The sequence below is a fragment of the Onychomys torridus genome, chromosome 6 (assembly GCF_903995425.1).
Source record: "Onychomys torridus chromosome 6, mOncTor1.1, whole genome shotgun sequence".
Lineage (NCBI taxonomy): Eukaryota > Metazoa > Chordata > Mammalia > Rodentia > Cricetidae > Onychomys > Onychomys torridus.
The window spans coordinates 61,304,913-61,327,769 of NC_050448.1; the positions used below are offsets into that span (position 1 = coordinate 61,304,913).

Here is a 22,857-nt window from a genome sequence, read left to right on the forward strand (position 1 = left end):
TATGTCCACTTGACACAAGTCTTCTGAGAGAAGGGAACCTCAATTAAGAAAATGCCTCTATAAGATCATGCTACAGGCAAGCCTGTGGGCCATTTTCTTAATTCATGATCGATGTGGGAGGGCCCAGCACTATTGTGGGTGGTGCCATCCATGGGGAGGGGGGCTGGTGGACCTGGGTTCTATAAGAAAGCAGGCTGAGCAAGCCATGGGGAGCAAGCCAATAAGCAATACTCCTCCATGGTCTCTGCATTAGCTCCTGCCTCTGCCCTGCTTGAGTTCCTGCCCTCACTGCTGTGGATGATGAACTATGATATGGAACTGTGAGCTAAATAAACCCTTTCCTCCCCAACTTGCTTTTGGTCATGATGTTTCATCAGTAGTAACCCTAACTAAGACAATCACCATAGACCAGGAAGTGGAAAGCCAGGCCAGAGGCAGGGGCCAGATAGAATCTTCAAAGGCCCACCGGTGACCATCTTCAGTGAGCCAAGCACCACCTCCCAAATGCCCCACAGCCACCCACCCCCACCCCCACCCTGCCCTGAACCTCCATCAGAGCACTAGCAGGTTGGGGAACAGGCATTCTCACCATGACCCTGTGGGAAATTTCAGAATCAAACAATTACAGCTTCTATACAAGGGCCTTACCGGGTATCTATCACAAGAAGCAATCGATACCCTAGTTAGAGAAAATGGCCAGCACAAATACAATCACATATAAGGGAGTAACTATAAAGTGAGTGTGGAGGAGTGACAGGTGGTAGGACTGGAGGGTAGGCCAGCTCAGGAAAAGAGTTTGGGTTTCCTGGCTATAAAACTTGGAGTTTCAGAAATGCAACTGCCTTTTCTGTGGGCTCTTACAGTAAGCCAGATTCCCTCTGTGAATGCAGAACACAGAAATGCACTGAAAAGAATAGTCTCTCTACCTTCCAAGGCCGGCCATAGACTCTGCACACAAAGGAGGGATGCCAATCACTCCATACTGTGTGAAAAGACACCGTGACCACAGCAACTCTTAATGAGGAAAACATTTGATTATGGTGGCTTGCTTACAGTCTCAGAGCTTTAGTCCATTATTGTCATGGCGGGGAAACAAGGCAGCATGCAGGCAGACATGGTGCTGGAGAAAGAGCTGAGAGTTCTTACATCTTGGCTCACAGGAAACAGGAAATGATTTGTCTCACTGGATGTGGCTTGAGCACATATGAGTCCTCATAGCCCACCTCCACAGTGATACACTTCCTCCAACAAGGCCACAGCTGCTCCAACAAAGTCACACCTCCTAATAGTCCCACACCCTTTGGGGGCCATTTTCTTTCAAACCACCTCACCATGAATGCCTTACAGGGCCAGGTTATCTCCGTCATGGAAATTGGGCAAGGAGGTGGGCAGAAGGCTGATGGGCTGATATGTGTCCCAGGTGTGTGTGGTATTACAGAAAGGGGTAAGTGTGCAAATGCGCTGCAAAGCACATTTATCTCACTAAACCTCTTCAAAGCAGGCTGCCGGCTGCCGGTCTTCCTTTGCCCTCGGATAGGATCCTAGGCGGAGCCTAGTATTTTAAGTCTACTTAGGTTTCTAAAAGTCTTCTAAACATTTAAACTCTAAAAGCAGACTCTCATTTCAGTACTTTAAATGACTTCTATAATCAAAACAAAGCAATCAAAGAAAGAAATTGAAAGGGGCCAAAAAAAAAAAGAAAAGAAAAGGCAAGTCACAGACTGAGAAAACTATTGATGCCATTCAGAATCATATTATTCACTGAGATAAATTTGAAGAAAGGGGCTGCTGGATGTGGTTGGCACAGACCTTTAATACCAGCACTCAGTAGGCAGAGGCAAGTGGATCTCTGTGAGTTTGAGGCCAGCCAGGTCTGTATCGTGAGTCCCAAGACAGCCAGAGCTACATACGGAGACCCTGTCTCAAAAGGGGAGAAGGGGAGGGCAATATTTCAACGAGTATTTCATAAAAGAAAACATAGAAACAGCCAAAGAGACAAATGATAAGATGTGTATTAATCATTACTTATAAAAATCAGGTGCCACTACACATCCACGACGTGGCTAAAACTTAAAAACCCAACAGTACCAGAAGTTGGCAAAGCTGTGGGTCGCTGGAATTCTTCCATTGGCCAAGGAATATAGCATGGCACACCCACTTAAGGAACGACACTTGTACAGAGTTTTATAAAGGCAAACATCCTGAGTCCTAGGAATGTCTCTCCTATCCAGTTAGTTAGGAGAAATGAAAACACATCTAGATAGTCTTTAGATGTGTTAATAATAGCCCAAATCTAGAAGAGAGAGGCTAATGCAAAACAACTCTCATATATCCACATTCAGGAATAAAGCTAAGCTACTGATACACACACTAGGAACACAGCTCCAAAGCAAGTGGAAGGAAGGAGCCAGCCACAAGAACATGCACTGTTTAGTTGCATTTACAGAAAACCCAAGCAAATGCTAACTGGCTGCCTGCCTATGTCAGTGGTACAGTGCTTGATGAGCATTCACAGAACCTTGGACTCCATCCTTAGCCTCGAAACTAAGTCAGTCAGGCATGGTGGAATGCACTTGTAGGCCCGGGTCCCTGAGAGGCTAAGACAGAAGGATCTCTGGAGCCTGGAAGTTCAAGGCCAGTAGGGTCAACACAAAGAGAGTCTGTCAAGAGCAGAGCAACCTGTGGTGGCAGAAACATGGGACAGTTGTTCCGAAGGGAGAGAGGCAGGTGTGATGGACATGATGGAAATGTGAGTGTGGTCTCTATTTGTCAACACTTAGGATTGTACTTGATTCTCTGTAAGTTCTGGAGCCGTCCAGGAGACGTAGAACATTCTATCCGGGCTAGTAAGAGCTTCCCCTCTCACCTGATTGGAGCGTCTTCCCCCAGCTCTTGTAGGATTGCAGCCTGAAGTGAATGAAGAGGGAAAGCTGACCTCTTCTCTTTTTTACAGTCTACTTCCCCTTCCCGTTGCTCAGGGTTTCCTTCCTTCTCGAGTTGGCTCAAGGGAGGGAGGTGACTGTCATGTCCTTGGGTACTGAGATAATAGGATGTTTGATTGTTCAGTACTTGGCAGATGTGTCTGAGGTTGGCATATAGTCTACTGAAAATCTCTGGGGCCTTTGAACCTCCTATTGAAATACCTGTGATGTGGTCTCCATTTCTCTGGCTGACACTGACCCTCGGTGTCTGGCCCTCCAGGAGTCTGCCTCATTCGGATTTCTCTCTGTCAGGTCCAGTCACCCTCTCTACAGCCCCCTTGAGTGCAACCCTTGAGATGGCCCTGAATGACCCCTCAGGGGAGATTTGCTTGGCCTCCGCTAAACTCTGTCTTCTTGCTCACAGCAGGACAAGAAGATGGCTCCTGAACCAGCCTTCTCCAGTCCTTCTTTTCCTTCCTTTCTTGGCAGTCACATGTTCTGCCAATCTCCAGATGAAAACCAAGATCTCTCGGTGGTCCTCTTGGTGTCTCTCTTGGTGGGGAGAGAGTACCCCTCCATCTGAGTTAAGACAGACAAACAGACACCCTCTTCCAAGCCCTCAAGGTAGGTAATAGTTTTAGAGTCTTTACTGACCACGCCTCAAGTAAGTCCTTCATGGTGGATTTAACTTGGATTTACACCTAATTTTTCTCCACCTTAGAGCTCCCAGTTTACAGGGAAAATTATTTTTGCATTATTCTAGTCTCTCTGTGTGTACTTTGCATGTGCATGTGTGTGCACAGGTACATATGCATGTATATCATTTGTGTTTGTATGAAGGCCAGAGATCAAGGTTGCTGTCTTTCTCAGTTATTCTCTCTCTCTCTCTCTCTCTCTCTCTCTGGAGACAGAGTGTCTCAAAGAATCCAGAGCTCATTGATTTGGCTAGACTGGCTGGCCAATGAGTCCCAGAGATCTTTCCTGTCACTACCTCCCCAGTGCTGAATCACAGACACTCACCACCATACCTGGCTCTTGATGTGGGTTCTGGGGCATTGGACCCAGGCCTTCATGCTTATGCGGCAAACACTACTAAGACATCTTTTCAACCCTTACTTATTGGAGACAGAATCTCACTGCAGAGTGCTCAGTGGCCTCAAGCTAACAATTTTGCTACCATAGCTTCCCAAGTGCCTCCATTCACTTTCAATACTGTATCCAAACACCAGAGATAACCAACTTACAGAGAGGTGGACTTTCGCTAACGGTGCTGGAGATTTTGGTGTATGGTCAGTTGGTCCCATTGCTCTGGGGCCTGCGGTGAGGCAGCGTATTAAGGTGGGGAGTGAGAGATGGGCAAAGATTCTTAGCTCATAGATGGGAGGAGAATAAGAAGGAAAGGAAGAGCCTAGGGTCCAGACACTCCCTCAGAGTTTAGGTATTTGTGGTATATAATTCCATTAGGAGGCACCCCCCACCCAGTAACCAAAGATCACTCACTGGGCCCCACCTTCCAGTGCCACTGTGGAGACTAAGCTTTAACACCTGGGCCTATTCAGGGATGTTTAAGATCCAACCTATAGCAATAAAGGAATGTGAGCTTTGTAACTGTACATACAGCTGAACAAATATCTGACACTTCATGAAAATATTGTTCAACATACTGATAGGCAAAATCATCACATGTATGTACAATATGATACAGTGACAGATCTTTGGTGTTCTCTCCACACAGAGGTTTCTCTTCCTTGACATATGTTCTATGAACATGATTTGCGTTTTTAACATTGGATTTTCTTTTATAGTACATAAGCACCTTCTGTTGTTTTTTGGTGAGGGGATTACACTGGAAACTACTTTTTACTGGAGAGTATCAATACATATGATGTCATCACTTTGTTCTTAAAACACTGGTGGTTTATGCTTTCTTTGGCCCATCTTCCCCGGTGCAGACAAAGCTTGCTCCGCCCCCTCCTCTCCTTCACTACCATCTGGAAGAACAGTCCTTTGGCTATTAAGACAGAGGAGAAGGTGTGGCTGAGGACATGGAATAATGGCTCAGCTCAGGTTTGGGGAAGCTGTACTTCTTTGAGGACTTGGCAGTCCAGACGTTACTTGGCAAGAGGCTCCCAGGAGTGCCAGCTGGGATCTGAGGTCCCGGGTGACTTTAGGAGATTCTGTCCCTGAGCTCTGGTAAGACTTCTCCCTGAGTGGCAACACCCAAGGGCAAGGTCCTTCCAGCTCTGGGCAGATGGTGAAGTGGTTCGTTTCCACAGATTTGCCTGACATTTAGAGCTGTGTCCTGAAAGCCCTTGAAAACCCTCTGCTTTCTTTGAAAAGCTGCCTAGAGACATTTACAGCCTTGTGTTGCTCTCTCTAGTTACTCAATCACACAATGGCAAAGCCAAATGTAACCTAAGAGATCATTACATCACAAGTAGATAAACTGAGACCCAAGGACATGAAAAGACCCAGTTCCCACACCCTGCCATGCTCCAGATACTCCCTCAGACGGCGACTGGGTTTCTTACCCTTCGCACTGTTGACATTCTGAGATGAATAATCCTGTGTTTGAGGCTGCTGTGGGCATTGTAGGATGTTAAGCAGTGTCCCTGGCTTCTACTCTCTCAATTTCTGTAGCACTTCCCACTGGGTCCATCACTCTTGATAGTCCCAAAGACCTCCAGATGTTGTTAGATATCCATAGATGACAAAATCACTGCTTTCTCAGAACCACTGGTCTGGCAGTTTGCTGTACCTCTGCGCATAAGAAAGGTCAAGTTTAATAACAACTATCTGTGTGCCTTCACAACCTCCCAATCAGTGCCTGCCTAACCAGACCCAATGTTCGTCACTGCACTCATCCCGAGAGGAATGGATCCCGGCTATGGTTAACTGGCTCCTAGGAGTCCTGAAATCATCTTTTGATTCCCTGGTTCTCCTTGTGAAGCTTCCTGTGTGCTTGTGCATGTGTGTCTGTGCGTGCATGCATGCAAGTATCCGTTGTTCCTCCAAGTCCTTATGAATCTTTTGAGAGTGGAGGTGCACCCCCTATGACTGACATAACTCATCCTAGGGTGGTCCCTACCGTAAGTACACTGCCAGGGATAAAGCAGAAACTCAGTGCCTGCTGTTGGATGATTAACTCTTCTATAAAGCTTTGCCTTGGCTCTTTTTCTGCGGTGCTGAGGATGGGACTTGGGGTCTTTCGTGAGTGAGGCAATTGCTCTACCACTGAGCTACTTTCCTTGCCCTGGCCTGGCTCTTTTCAAACTGGAAGACATAGCTGAGCAGGTCACAGGTGCAAATATCACTGCAGACAGAAAAGGGGGTGCTGATGCTGGGAAACACCCCCAATTCCCCCACCTACCCATAACCACCCCTCACCCCACCCCCCCTGCCGCTGACTGTCCTCTCTGAGGCTAAACCCACCAGGCTGCATGGAGATTGCAGGAGGCTATGCTGGGTACAGTCAAACCAGGGAGGTTTTAAAGGCTCTATGTCAAGGTTATTTTTGTTTTCTTTAAGTAAGCTTAGAAATGGAGCCAAAAGGCCGCTGCAGCGGACAGCAACATGTGAGATTCCCAAGTCAGGGTCTGTGGCTCTTCATACTACTACTCTTCCTCCTTGCTAAGGACTGAATGTTTTTGTTCCTATCACGCATGTTGAAACCCTAAGCCCTGGTGAGGCTGTATTTAGAGATCAGGAGTCATTAAGTTAAGTGAGGTCTGGAGGACAAGACTCCAGTCCACTGGGATAACTGTCAGAAGGGACACCAGAAAGCTTGCCCCCTTTCCCTTGGTCTCTGCCTTCCCCATCTCCCCTCTTCCCTCCCTTTAGCCCTCCCTTCCTCCTTCACCCCCATGAGCAGGAAACACCAGAGGAAAGGCTCTGTGAGCACACCGTGAGAAGATAGAATGTGGCCACTGTAAGCCCAGAAAGAGCATCCTCTCCATGAAGCACACAGGAGCCAGGCCCTCAGACTTCAGCTGCCAGAACTCTGAGAAAGTAAACATCTGTTGTTAGGTCACCTTGCCTGCGGTACCTGGCCAAGGCAGCCCTAACTGACTCAGATATGCCTCTGTCTCCTGGGCTGGCATCCTTCCCAAGGTGAAGGTCCCTGACCCCCCATGTCTCTCCTGAAATCCATCCTGATGAAGCTTGGCTCCCTGGTTGCCCCCATTGACATCACATTCTTGCCCAGTGGTGTGTACACCCTGACCTTCCTGTAACCTCTCTCTCTTTTAAAGATTGGTTTGTGGGACTGGAGAGATGGCTTGGTGGTTATGAGCACTGGCAGCCCTTCCAGAGGACCCAGGTTCAATTCCCAGTACCCACATGGCAGCTCACGACTGTCTGACTTCCGTCTAATGGAATCTGATGACCTCTTCTGGACCCTTTGGGCACCAGGCATGAATGTGGTGCACAGACATACATGCAGGCAAAACATCTGCTACACATTTAAAAATTTTAATTTATTTTACATTTATGAGTGTTATCTCCCTCTCCCTCCCTCTTCTCTCTTCTCTCTCTCTCTCTCTCTCTCTCTCTCTCTCTCTCTCTCTCTGTATACCACTTACATGCTTGGGGCCCACAGATGTCAGTAAGGAGAGACCACCGGATTCGGGGATCTGGAGTAACAGGTGGTTATGAGCCACTGCACAGGTGCTGGGAACAGAACCTGGGTCCTCTTCGAGAGCAAGTGCTCTTAATGGCTGAACCATCTCTCCAGCCCTTCTCCTGTAATCGTTTCATTTCACCACCCAGAAGGGCAAATTCACAGTGAAGGAACTAGCCCAGTTTCAGAGGGCCTGGGTGGTGGGGCTGGAGCCAGAAGACAGGACTGCGAGGTACCTATGGGCTTCAGATCTACACCTGCTCAGTGTGCTTTCACTTGTTCCTTGTCTAGGACCTCGGGTGGGCACCCTTGGCTCTTCCTCGCCTGCAGGTGAAACTCGTACCTGATGTCCTGTCACTCAGATGATTCCTGGTGCAAACTCAGTTGCTCTGATCTGGTGTCCCCAGTCCTCATCCAGCCTCTGCACATCCCAGAATGAGGCTTTGGGGTACTACCTGCTTGGCTCTCAGGACCAGCTTTGTTCTAAGATCTGATCCCATGTTGTGCTAGATAGAGAAAATTCATAAGGAACAAGATCCCTGTGAAATTAGACACTAAACCAGATCCCAGCCTGCTCTGAACAGATCACTCCAGTAACTGGGTAAAGAGTACGGAGAGGCTGACTCCAGTGATCAGAGGGTACAGGCACATGGGAAAGAGGAAGTGTACCCCAGGCTGAGGGAAGAAAGCCGTGTGGCAGCCTACAGCAGAGCACCATGGAGACACAGAACAAGAGGAGGCCAGTGTGCCTGAGCAGAATGTAAGTGACAAGTTTTTCTTTGTAACCCCAAGAATTAAACTATTATGAGACATCTAGTAGATTTGAGAAGACATACAGGTCATAAAATGAATATTCAACATTTTTCCACTGTTCTATCTTACTTTGTTTTTTGTGGTGCTGACCATTAAATCCAGAACTTCATGAATGCCTGGCAAGTTCCTGGTCACAGAGCTACACTCCCAGCTCTGCTGCTGTTCTTTCATTCACGTGAATCAATTCACTAATCCTGATAACAATCCCAGGGGATATACAGCCTTTATAAACGAGGAAGCCACCATCATGCTACATGAGGCAGGTGCCCTTGATCCAGTGCAACGGCCTCCAGGGTCTTCCACCTCTGTGACATAACACACCCCTCCTGACCCCTTGTGGACAGTGAAACCTTCAGAAGCCTGGAGTGGATCCATGTCTTTACCCACCATGTCCAAGTTCTCCAGCATCTACAGGGCTCATACTAACCGGCTGTGGCTTTAGGAGGTGCCCATCCCCTGCATGGCACCACTACCCCTTTCCACTTATCTTTCGAGCCAAAGACCTTCCTCTTCACCTTCTCCTGCCATTTATTATCTGTCCAGAGGTTCCAGCTTCCTTACCTGTAAAATGGACTGCCGAGAGCCCTCTGTGGACCTAGGTAGCAAATGGCTACCCTCCGCCCTTCTCCTGTTTCATCTTCAAAGATGCAGAGGACATGCAAGATGAGGAGGCAGAGCTGCTGCTAATTAGGAGTCAGCCACACCACTCACTTCCCAGAGCATGCAGCATTTCGTACAAGCAAAGTATGAAGTCACCAGGCTCTCAGGGAAAAAGCCCCACATACTCTTTACAGGACCTTTGCCAGAGTCACCTGGGGACATCTGGGTAGCAGAAGCACAGAGCAGGAACAGGCGCTTGAGGACTCCAAGTCAAGAAGACATCCATAGGAGCAGCTGCCATGTCTGAGCTGGATACTGAGTCCACATGCCTCTTCTGCTCTGTGTGCTTGCTGGGGCTGCAGTGAGCTTGTCTCTGTGCCTGAGAGAAGGTTTCTTAGGGTCAAATCTAAAATGTTTTGAACATTGTTCCCCAGCTAGTAGCCCTGTTTAGAGAGGCTGTGGAACCTTTAGGAAGTGAGGCCTGTCTGGTGGGAATAGGTGCCTAAGGGGCAGGACTCTCAAGGTTATAGCTGGCTCCTATTTCAATTCTGCTTTGTGCTTCCTGCCCCACAGTCATGTGAGGAGCCCCCACTGCACATGCCTGCCACCATGACTCCACCAAATGCTCCCATGCACAGGAGCTGTGCTCCTCCTCCTCCTCCTCTTCCTCCTTCAGCTCATCATAACTTTCCCACCACAATAGACTGAAATCCCACCACAACAGACTGAAAACCAAAGTCAGCCCTTCCTTCCTTGTTTCTGTCCAGTGTTTGGATCCTGGTGATTCAAAAGTAGCCAACACACAGCAGAAAGCCAGAGCCACCCCAAAACTGGGAGGTGGTAGTGTAGGGTCTCTCACAGTCAAGAAGATCAACTGTCACATGATCATGACACTGGAAAATTCATGGCCACTTATTCCTCATTCTCAGGAACCATCCTCTCATCCCAAAAACTGTAACTAGAATAACTAGAACCCACAAAGGCTTCCCTATCATTCAGGACACTGCCTGGACAAGTAGACACTTAATATGCACAGTCATACAGTCATACTTCAGTCAAAATGGAGTACATGACAGAGCTTTCATGAGTGCATAACTCAGGGGCTAGGAGGATGGTTCAGTGGTTAAGCCCTTGCTGGCAGGGGCCGGGGGAAGAATGGGATTGGGGGTTCCAAAGCGCCACTTCTATAATATCTCTGAGTGAGACCACAATTTCAAAAGTTTGCCTTTTGAAGGCTCTGAGCCCTGGCAGCTGAGATACAGCTGTATGTATCCTGGCTATGTGTCAATTAGCTGCCTAGCCCCAGGCTGCATAGAGCCTCGGGGTCCTGATGGGAATAACAACCGTCATCCTAGGGAAGGTAAAAGTTAATGAGGCAGTGTGTGAACTGGACTGTGTGCTGCACAAAAGACCGCATATTACCCTAAAGCAAAATTATTAAAAAACGTGCCCCAAATGGGTGGAGTTAGTGAGACTCTTAAATTCTTGGGGACAAATCACTGCAGTTGTTTAACCAGCTCCATGGAGGCCAGATTGCCTTGTTATCTTATAGCTCTCCAAAGACAGAGCAGACCCATCTTATTCACAGATGGTTTCAGATGGAAATTAAAAGTAGCTATTATCTCCTTGCCCACTTACATGCAACTGTGGGGTGTTCTTAGACTTGCCCATGGGATAGAGGAGCTCCAGGCTACAGTCCTCTCCAAGTTGGCCACAGGAAATCAGTAACAAAAACCTCATGAGATTGACCTGAAGAAGCATCCTTGACCCAGCACAGCTGGATGGCTTCATTGAGGTCCCGATTCTGAGTGCTGCAAAGAGCTTCGATGACCTAAGAGTCACCGCCAGGATACTGCTGCCAAGTCCTGCCACACATAAACATCCCTTTAAAAGCTCTCAGGTGCAGGCTGGAGAGATGGCTCAGCGGTTACAGAGGACATGAGTTGAGTTCTCAGCATTCACATACTGGCTTACAAATATCTGTAATTGCAGTTCCAGAGGATCTGACTCCTCTTCTGACCTCTAAGGGCATCAGACATGTATGAGAGGTACTTACATGGAGACAAAACACCCAGACACATAAAATAAATCTTAAAAACAAAACAAAAAACCACTTTCCAGGTGTCAAACCCTTCCTCGATGAGACCGAAATGTCTGTGTTCAGCACGCGAACAAAACCTTTCCACTGTGCTAAAAGGGACTCAAGCTGCATTTTCTGTAAAACTCAAAAGGAGAAGAGGCCAGAATCAGTGCTTGAGGATGCAAGTCAAGGCACTAAAGTGTGGACACAGTATATCCCAGGGTAAGCTCTTTGGTCAGAAGCAAAGAGATGATGATATTGAAGAAAGAGTTGTGGACTGAGTCTGGGAAACCAAAAAGAATTCTTTACAGCAGGACTTCTCAGGTTAATGGACCTTTAACATGTCTTTGTACCAGGACCTGCCAAGAAAGGGGAGTATATGGTGCAAGACTCTCAAATTGCTTTGACCAAGAATCTTTTTTCTTTTCACTGCTCCAGAAATGATACCCTTTCAATAAAATAGATTACTGCCTGCCTGGAAGTTAGCATCTCAAGGGAACAGAAAGACTGCTATTAGCATATCTATCTTTCTACAAAATAGGCCTCTGTGCCCACTATCAACTGTACAATGACTGTTTCTCCTCTTCCCGGAGCCGGGAAGCTGCCAGAAGGCCCTGGAACCTTTTCTTTTTTAAAAAACTCGATTTCACCTCAGGTTTTAAAAATAGTTTGTCCTCTTGTATAAATGCCAGATGACAGATTAATCTTTAACAAATAAAGTGGCTGGTCATGGAGTTTGGCCTGGTCAGTGGGGTGGGAGTGTAGTCTGCCTGAAACGGCAGGGCTGTAGAACACTCCCTGCGGGTGCCCATCACTCACAGCAGTAACTGAGCAGCATGAATGAGGTTGGGTCAGTCTGATGCCCAGCAGAGCTCTAGAGTGAGAAGCCTTGTTGAGGCTGCCAGGTGAAAGCTGTCTTCCTGTGGGGTTTGGCTGGGTAGAGACTGTTAATTGCCCACTAGTGCCCTTCCCTTTTCTGTGGTACTGGGGCTTGAAGCCACGGTCTTTTTTTCATACTCAGCACTGTGGAATTACTGACATTTAAGTATGCCGGTCTGGACTATGCAGAATAAAGACATTATTGCCTGATTCCCTTGCAGCTACCTTCAGCTCTGAGGCTATTTTGGCCCAAAGAGTGTAGGAGAAAATATAAAGTGACAATTTTGAGGAAACAGGTCTTCTAACATCAGGAGCCATTTTGCTCCTCCCCCACTTTCTGCAGGTCTCCATTTCCTGTTGGTCTGGAAAAAAGAGAGGTGGAAGCCAGTGGCTGAAGAGATAGAGCAGATTCCCCATCCACCTTTGGATTCCTCTTGTTTGAGAGGGAAACAAATTTCACTACTGACTAAGCGACCATTGGAAACTTTCTATCCCAGCTTTACTGAGCCTTGACTAATATAGTTGAGAGCATAAACCAGAGAATAACATTCTGTCAACTGTCTCCCCCCCCCCCCCCCCCCCCCCCCCCCCCCCCCCCCCCGCCTTCACTCTCCTCCACTTTACAAGGAACTGTCTATACTATATCCCTTTGCATGCACTTCCTAAGAATAAGGACAAGAGTTCCCACACACTGGTTATTGAGCCCTGGAATTTTATGGCTCAATCTGTTACCTAATCTACAGTTCATAGTCCAATTGTCCCAACAATGTCCTTGCCAATCCAGGATCTAATCAAGATCACACATATATTTGTCATGTCACAAATATCATTTTTTGGGGAGGGGCTATGTTCAGTTAGAACCCAGGGCCTCATGCATGCCAGGCAAGTGTTCTATCATTGAGTTACATGCTCAACTTCAATGAGAAAGAAAGAAACCAGACTTTGAAAGACATGTTTCATTTTCACGTGTGGCCTTTGTCACACCTACCTCCATGACTCTTAATTAAAAGGTATTTTGACTGTCATATGTTTCTTCTAACTTATGGGGTATGATGTGACATTTTGATTCATGTCTACACTGGGTATGATGAACATGGGGTGATTAGCAGGTGTGTCTCCTTAACCTTTTTTCTTTATGGTTTGAATGTATTCCTTACTTCTCTTCCAAGTCCATGTTTCTCCTGCTATCAAGTCAATCCTAGGCCCCTGGCCAAGGAAGCTTCTTGGGCTCAGTTCCCTCTGTCTGCCATGCAGTGCCCTTTTACTGTGACTCCCAAGTCTGCTTCCAAGCATGTACCCCATCCCGGGCACTGGGAGGCCACGGTCACTACAATGCTGGAGAACACTACCGCATTTGGCATTGTCATTTACAATGAATTCATCAATATAATTGGGTGAGGTGGGGGAGGCAGATACAGTAGCCATTGACCATCCAAGCTTAAACACAGCTATTAAACAGTTGTTTGTGTCTTGTTCTGATACAGTGGCCATCATACCTTGCTATGCATTGATAAAGGTGACTTAGGACATAAGATCTATTCTCCTTGAGAACTCATCTCATCTGTGGTTACACAGGAGCCGGCCTGCTGATGGTGCCTGTAGCCTTGCTCACCTCACTCCTTAGGCAATGGCTGTGCAGCCTCACTGTGCAGGCAGAGGCAATTTCTCGCACCCTGTACTACTACAAAGACACGGATTTTTTTAAATGAATGAAATTGGAAGGTATAGGTGAGTTTGTTTGCTGAAGTAACTGCCATCTATCGGCAGTTCTGGGGGAGTCCTGGAATTGGCAGGCTGGTGATAGCCCTGTAGCTGTCTGGTCCGCAGCTAACAAAACCCTGCTCCTTTGCACACACGGGTGGCCCGCGTCTAGGCCCCGTCTGGGAGGTTCGTAACATCCAGCCCTTCTTTCTCTGTTCACCTCAGGCCCAAAGACCCACCTCTGGGCATCAACATCAGCTGGAAAGCACATGGAAAAGGGGGAAGGCAAGGTTTCCTGTAAGTGAAGCACGCTGTCCACTCTTCCTCCATGTGCAATGTTGCATCTTCACACTGAGTGCTAGGACCAGTCACCGGAAGGATAAGGGAAGAAAAGAAACTACAAGCAGCTCCCGGCTTTCTCTGAGACACAGAGTCAAAAGAGTGGGTGGGGAGCAACAAGAGGCTGGGAGGTTCGGTGCAGGTGGAGTTGGGGTGCTTAGACCCCTGAGACTGCTAGCGCTCCCAGAACGGAAGCCAGCTTCCAGCCCAGCTTGCTCAGGCTGGAAGCTGGAGAACAGGTGTGGTGGAGTGCCAGTCCCCTGCATTTCTTGCCCTCGGATTTGAACTGAGAATTAGAGTCCTCAGTGCCCACCTTCCTCATCCTTCAGCACCTCTCAGGCTTGCTCATCTGCCAGCACAGTGCAGGGAGGGTGGTGACGGGCCAAACTGGCATGGGGCTTTTAAGCACTGGCTACAACTGGGTCACGGCACGACAGTAATCACTGTGCCCTGCACCCAGGTTAAAATCCACCCTCCTCCCACTCCTATGGATGTCAAACCCACAAGCCCTCTGACCTCCTGCCTTGGTACAGTGGCTTGGCTCTAAGCCACCAGCATGCGCTGCCTCTACATTGTGCCCTCACTGCCTCTCTCCCAGGCTCCCTTCTCTCCTGGTCTTCACTACTCAGGTCTGGATGTTACCTGTAATTTCTCCCTCACTGCCCCACCTATGGAGCACCGTCCATCTAGTCTCCCTCACTGCCTTAAGGCCACTCATCATCCCCTTGCAGACTGGACCCTGAGACTCGCTTGTGTCTCCCAGTACAGGCTGTGCCATACACATTCCACACACATCTGTGCCAAGCATGCCCAAAGCTCTGGGTTCAACCCCCAGCACCATGAGGAAAGCTGCTGAGAAAGAGGGGGAGGGGATCAGGTGGCTCAGTCCATGGTTCCTTAGCCCTGAAAGGTTTGGCCTATGGTAAGACAGCAGCACCTAGTGGCAGGAAACACATGATAGAACAAAGCTACTCTCCTCGTGGGGGCCTGGATGGCCCAGAAGTGCCATGGGCTGAAGGCCAACACAGGGGTGTTAGGGAGATGCTTATTCAAACCACAGCATCAGTACTCCCTTTATAGACTAATTATGAATGTTATATACAAAAGAAAAGGCAAAATAGGCCTAACATAGTCCTGCCTAGCTACTGATAGTAATTACAGCTGACTTTCCTGCTATTTGGACAGGTCACCAGCAGCCCTTTAGGTCATTAGAGAAAGATGTCCCCAACTGGTTAGGTGTAACTCAGTGGTAAACATGCTCTCTTGGCATGTGCAAGGCGCTATGCTGGATCCCCAGGACCTCAAAAGAAAAAGGTGCTGGAAGGTGATGAAGTTGGCAAAGTGTTTTCTATGTAAGCATGGGAACCTGAGTTCAGATCCCCAGTACCCACACAGAGGCGTGTGCCTATAATTCCAGAGCTGGAAGGAGGAGACAGAAAGATCTCCAGGGTTTTCTGGCCAGCTAGTCTAGTGGAATCAACGATCTCCAGGTTCAGTGAGAGATCCTGACTCAAGAAATAATGTGGGGAGCAATTGAGAAAGGCACCTGTTGTAGACCTCTGGTCTTCACACAACACACACACACACACACACACACACACACACACACACCCCACACACACAATACACACACAACACAACACACACACACAATACACACACAACACAACACACACACAACACACACACACACACCACACCACACACACACACAATACACACACAACACACCACACACACACACACCACACACACAACACAACACACACACAACACAACACACACACAACACACACAACACACACACACACACACCACACCACACACACACACAATACACACACAACACAACACACACACATACCACAACACACACGTACACACACACACCACACACACACACACCACACGCACAACACACCACACACACAACACAACACACACACAACACACACACACACACACACACACACACACACACACACACACACACGGATTAAAAAAGAGAGAAAAGTGTCCCTTACTTCATTGCTCTGAACAGAAACAAGGGACAGCTGTCCCTGCCACTTGGGCTAGATTCTGCTGTGTGGGCTGACTTGTACAGCCATGTGTAGACCCTAAGGAGGCTTCATAGGCCCTTCCTGATCCCAGCCAGATTTCCTGGGAGAAATAAAACCCCCACTACTTGTTGCCAGTTTGCTCTGGAGGTGGGTGTGTTCGGTAGCCAAAAGGCAGTTGCTTAGTGCCTGCCAGCCTGTGTTTAGTGGTATGGAAAACCAGCACCGATGTGGCAGATGCTTGGAGGTAGTTCCCCCTCACACAGCCTTCGACCCGTGTGGCCCCTCCATCAGCCTGGGGCTCACCAGAAGGGGCCTGTTTATTGTCTCATTCAGTGCTTGTCTTAGGGTTTCTATGGCTGTGATGAAACACCACGACCTAAAGCAAGCTGGGGAGAAGAGGGTTTACTCAGCTTATGCTTCCACACCACAGTTCATCATCAAAGGAAGTCAGGACAGGAACCCAAACAGGGCAGGAACCTGGAGGCAGGAGCTGATGCAGAGGCCATAAAGGAGTGCTGGTGACTGGCTTGCTCAGCCTGCTTTCTTACAGAACCCAGGACCACAAACAATGGGTGGGGACTTTCCCCCATCAATCACTAATTAAGAAAATGCCTTACAGGTTTGCCTACAACCTGATCATATGGAAGCTTTTTTCTTTCTTTTTTTTTTTTTTTGGAGTGGGGGATTGGGAGACTTGAGACAAGGTTTCTCTTTGTAGCACTGGCTGTCCTGAAACTCATTCTGTAGACCAGGCTGGCCTCGAACTCTGAGAGCTGCCTGCCTCTGCCTCCCAAGCGCTGGGGATTAAAAGTGTGAACTACTCCATCTGCCTCCAGGAGACATTTTCTTAGTTGAGGTTATGTCCTCTCAGATGACTTTAACTTGGGTCAAGCTGACATAAAACTATGCAGTACAGTGCTCAAAGAACGCCATATCATCCTACTGATTTTCCTAAATGTATTTTTATTTCTCCATAAGTTGGTGACTAATATTGGGATGTTTAAAATGGTTTATTCCACTAGGAATGAGTTACTTTCTCACTGGGTTAAGCCTGGTCCTGTTTTGTCTTCCTCTTCCTCCTCTTCCTCAACCTTTCTCCTTCTTGTCCCCTACCTCCTCTTCTTTCCCATTTTGCTTCTCCACTTAAAAACCTAACATTGTTATCCCCGACAATTAAGCCATTCACTTTGTTACTTGGGGGCTGGAAGTGTGCCATCTACTTGCCAGCTGCAGTCACTATTAGTCCCTCCATGAACAACCCCACAGCACACTTGTGATCTGCAGATGCAGATGAAGTCAGGTTGTCCTTGACCGTGTGGATGGCCATCATGGGGAACACGGGGTTTGTACACAATAAGTACTGTGTGATAGTGAGAAATGTGCACAGTTCACATGCACTGTATCTGGTCATGATGGGTGTCATATAGAGACATTTGAACGTCACTGAAAATATGAATAAGGAGTACTTGTAGGCTATCTGGAAGCTGGAGAAATACTTCACAAAGTTGGCGTTCTGAGCAGAGTGGCAATGAAGGCTCACAGGGGATTTCCTCAACATGAAAATCTTTATAAACATGAGCTGGTAGATGACTCAATGGTTAAGAGTGTTCGCTGTTGTTCCAGAAGACCCACGTTTAGTTCTCAGCGCTCACATCGGGTGGCTGCCAGCTGCCTGTAATTTCAGCTCCAGGGATCTAATGCCTTCTCTGGCCTCCTTGGGCACCTATACTCACATGTGCATACATATGTATGTGCATGCACACACACACACACACACACACACACACACACACACACACACACAGATGGACCCGCATAAATTTTAAAAATCTTCATAAATGTTATGGTCTAGAAATCACACAAAAACCACATAAATCCACATATATTCACATAGACATTATGCACACAGAAATACAACCGTATGCTTTATAAAACTTAAATAACAGGTTGAAAAATTACTACCACTAGGAAGTGGAGGTAGGAAATAAGAGCAGCTTCAAATGGTCACCAACAAAATTCTACCCCAAATAGACAAATGGAATTAAATCAAAATCCACTTGCAGGTCAAGTGTGGTAAGCAGAGCCTAATGTAAAGTTTTCGCTTGGAGATTCTGCTAATCCATCCTGTGGCCTCCCAGGGCTCATCAGATACACAACAGGATGTATGCTATGTATGCATTAAAGTGTGGTGTGCAAGTGTGCATCCTCTGAGGCAGGCGGTCACCAGGATGGATTTCTTTCAATAAGCTACCTGGTCATATCAGCCTGAGCTGTGCCCCAATAACAACCTCTTTTCAATACATATTGACTTCGTAAACATAATGAGGTGCCTCTACTGCTGTAGGATATGCATCAGTGAAACTCTCTTAAAGTATTTTTTAATTAGTTCTAGATTAGAGCTAAAAAAAGCAGTGCTTTAAAAATCTGTGTGTCTCTCTGTGTGTGTCCATGCTATACATGTGTGTATATGAGTGTGCATAGCTGTTCATACATACAGAGGCCAGGGAGGCCATCAAATATCCTCTATCTCTCTCTCCTCAGTCCTTTGAGGCAGGGTTTCTTCCTAAACCTGCTTCACCAGCTAGGCTGGAAGCCAACAAGCTCCAGAAATCCTTCTGTTTTTCCTGCCTTAGAGCTGGGGTTCCAGGTATGCATGGAATACCAGCTTGTTATGTGGATGCTGGCATACACAATCCTATTCTTATGATTGTACAGCAAGTGCTTTTAACTGCTGAGCTATCTCCCTATCTCTCCAAGTCCTTAAAAACATTTTAACAATGCAGTTAAATCAGCCATTATATATCATTATATAGAGAGTCTAAGAAAGACTATTTTGTACTTTTCAGTGCATTAAGCTGGCTATAAAAAATGGAAGAATTAACAGTGAGCTATTTCAAAGTCTATAGTGTAATTTCAATAAATTATGAATATTAAGATGGACGTGTTGGCACATGCCTGAAAGCTCAGCCCTGGGGAAGCTGAGAAAGGAAGATCTGGAGTTTAAGGTCAGCCTGGACTGCCTAAGGAGACCATGTCACAAGCAAGCAAACAAGCATAATAAGTATATTATTAAGACTAATATATAGTCATTTATGCATTTTTAATTTAAAAAACAAGTTCTTTGAAGAAATTTTAATTATCACCTATCACGTCATCACACAGAAATAATAGCAAATTACTATCATACCAGCTGTTTTCTTGACAAATACATTGTAAAAACAGTCTCTAATGAGATAAAATAATATACGCAATTGATGGTTTGTTTGCCTCCTTATGAATAGAGTATCGCAGATAACTTTCCTTATGAAAATATTTGATACTGTATTTCCAGCCTGTATGTGTGTGATTGCATAACTTGCTCTTTTGTGAATATAGAGTAATTCATTTAACTAGTTCCCTGATGTAGATAAATCAATATTAAAAATAAATGCTAGCAAAAATCCTTGCACAGAGCTGTGGTGTAGCTCAGTGGAAGCATGTTCACCTAGGACTGGTGAAGTCCTGGGTCTACTCCCAGACACACACACACACACACACACACACACACACACACACACACACACCACACTACTTTATTGTAGGGCCTGATGAATGCACGTGGTGAAATTAAGCTGTATAATGATATCAGGACTACAGACGTCGCAGTAGCAGGTTTCGGTTCAGATCTTGGGTCTATTCTTTACTCCCCAGGAGATCTCGGTCAGTTGAAAGCCCCGGGTTGGCAGGTCAAGGACAGCAGTGTCTAGGAAGATGAAGAGCGTAACTGGATCCTCTGGCTTTTTATTCCTCACGGTCAATTCTGTGTTTTTAGAATATGCTCTTTTACCGCATACAACCGGGCCAAAGAAAGCACAAAGGAACACACGCACACGTGACTGGCCTGCTGAAGAAACGCGCTGTTCTCAGACTTGGCAATCAGAAAGGAAGGCGCTCTCAACAAACAACTCACTGAGGGCTGTGTGGGGGCTTAGCATGGTGCAATGACAAACTGTGGCATGAAGAAGACCCTGAACGAAGTTTTCCGTCCCAAAAGGATCAGAACTGTCTACCCCCAAAGCAAAGAAACACTGTCAGAAGTCTTGCTCATTTGCACAGTTGACTTTGCAGTGGGGTCTTTCCCAAGAGATGTGTTTGCAGTTCAGCGTGGATACTTAGAGTGAGCTGGGTCCCTCTCCGCACTTCTTGCTTTGGGGGTGAGTAGAGCCCGAGTCCCATGGGAGAGAAGAGGATCTGGGAGGGAGATCTGCAGACAAAAACGCTGAAGAAAAGCGATGAAGAGAGGCAGACGTTGGTCAAACCTACATAACAGTGAGAGAGAGTCGCTTGTGGGTGCCACACCTCGGGGGGAGGGGCCAGTCTGGCAGAAGCCCCTGGAACAGACCTTTATTGTCTCTGTTGTTTCATTTCTTGAGACAGGGCTTCACTATGTCTCCTGGTTGGCCTTGAATTCTCATCGGCCCCCCTGACTCTGTTCCTTGAATGTCGGGTTTGCAGGTGTGAGCTGCCATGCCCTTAAATCCTGCTCTCTCTCTCTCTCTCTCTCTCTCTCTCTCTCTCTCTCTCTCTCTCTGTGTGTGTGTGTGTGTGTGTGTGTGTGTGTGTGTGTGTGTGTAAGTGCAATGAAAACTGTTTCTGGAGAGATTGCTCAGTGGTTAAAACACTTGCCCTAGGAGACTGGAGTTCAGATCCTCAGAACAGATGTCAATGTCGGGTGGGCCTTAGTGGCCCATCTGAAACTCAAAAGGCAGAGACAGGGGATCTCCAGAGCAAGCTAGCCACACAGGTGAGCTCTGGACTTGTCTGAGAGACCCTGACTCACTGAATAAGGTGGAATGGAAGAGCCATCAGGGATGATTCCTGATATCAGCTTCAAGCTTCATGCGAATTCACCTGCATGCACATGCACACAAATGTATGTCCCCCTACACACACACACACACACACACACACACACACACACACACGTGCCCACATACATGTGTGCTCACACAAATGCATACACACACACACATACAAACACACAAAAATGCAGACGTGTACACACACACCAGAATATAAACAGAAAAGAAAAAGAAAAACTTGAAAAACTAGTTTTCACTTTAGAAGAGAAATTTAATCTGCAGACTCTCAGCAGAGATTAACTCTTGAAGATTTAGGTTAAAATTATGGTCACACTGTGTGTCTGGTCCTGCTCCCTTTGTGCTCTTTTTTGTTTGTGTTTGGTTTTATTTTTTGGACAGAGTTTCTTTGGGTAATCTTGGCTATCCTAGAACTAGCTCTGTAGATCAAGCTGTCCTGGAACTCACAGCGACCTGCCTGCCTCTGCCTCCCGGGTGCTAGGATTAAAGGCATGGGCCGCATGTCAAGCCAGGCATGGTAGCATACAACTTTAATCCCCAGCTCTCAGGAGGCAGAGGCAGCTGGATCTCTGTGAGTTTGAGGCTAGCCTGGTCTACAGAATGAATTCCAGGATGGCCAGGGCTACACAGAGAAACCCTGTCTCAAAAAAACAAACAAACAAGACCACAAAACCTGTTCTATTTACCCAAACAAGAAGGCTTCTCAGAAGGCATTACCTTCCCCTGCCCTGAAGTGAGGAGGAGGAGGGACCAGGGCCTCCAGTGTTCTGGGCAAGCCTCCACCACTGAGTCACACCCAGCACCAAGTTGCTTTTTACACTTAGAAGAAACCAAATGGTCTCATTAGAGAAAAAGTCCTTCCCACACTGCCTTTTGGGGTCACTAAAAGAAAACCTGGTTGATTGCCAGATCATCCTACAAAGTCTGCCAGTATAGCTCTTCAGTCACTGAGAAAAGAAAAAGGCCAAGTCAAAACTAAACAGACCATAGAGAAAAGTCGGAGACACAGAAACAAAAGGAAAATACTAAGCCACTCTGCCGTGTCTGTGGCCCACAGCTATTGAATCCGTGAAACAGAGACCTGGTATTCTCAGAACGCCGGGAGAACACCTTAGAAATTCTCATGGCACAGCACAGAAGAAACTCACAGGGAGGGAGAACATGTGTGGATTTTCAGTGGGCTGGAGTCCCAGCAGGGAGGACAGAGGAAAAGTATGGGGGAAGCTGGGTATTCCCCACAAACTTTCAGAAAAGTGTGGGTTTGCATATTGAAAAGGGCCAAATGGTCAAATTGGTTAATAATTAAACACTGGAATTGGGGCAAATCCCCACGAAATACCAGCATACAGAGGCAGCTTCCTCCCCTTATGTCAGTCAAGACCAACTCAAAGGAGATAGGCCAGGGGAGGGAAAGAGCTGGGAGATATTTTTCAGAAAAATACTTTAAAAGGTCATAAAAAAAAAAAGAAAGAAAGTATTCAGAATCACCATGCAGGAACTTTGGCTGACTCACATTCTAAGATTCACTCACTGGGCAGCTCCAGAAAGGTGTGAACAGAGGAGCCAGGGCAGAAACCATGCACCCCCAAAGGTGCAGGGAAATTGTGATTTTTACTCCAAAAGCTAAACATAATGGCATATAGGAACACATGCAGGAGTAATAACACAGGGAAATGGACGATCCTGGGGAGTCAAGCTCTGGATTTTCACAAAATTCACCTCTCATAGTAGTAGCAAACCAATGTGACCCTTAGTGGACAACGTAAGGCCTTCTATTCACAGCACTGTTAGCTTTCCAGAAATGGAGATAGGATGTGAACTACAGACCATACAATGTATACACAATCTGTCTTGGGAGCCAGTCACACGGATTTAAAGGAACCCTTTCAAACTAATCCCCCACTTCTGATGGACTCTTAGTTTTAGAGACAGGAAATACTTTGACTGGATGTTTGTTACATGTGTGTGCAGATATGCATATGGCTGT

General features: G+C 46.9%; 1 protein-coding gene across 1 annotated transcript in view; it reads right to left on the reverse strand.

The window, feature by feature from the left end:
• The window catches only part of Trim2 (tripartite motif containing 2), a 156,293-nt gene that overhangs the window by 122,934 nt on the left and 10,502 nt on the right, over positions 1-22,857 (reverse strand). The window lies entirely within an intron of this gene.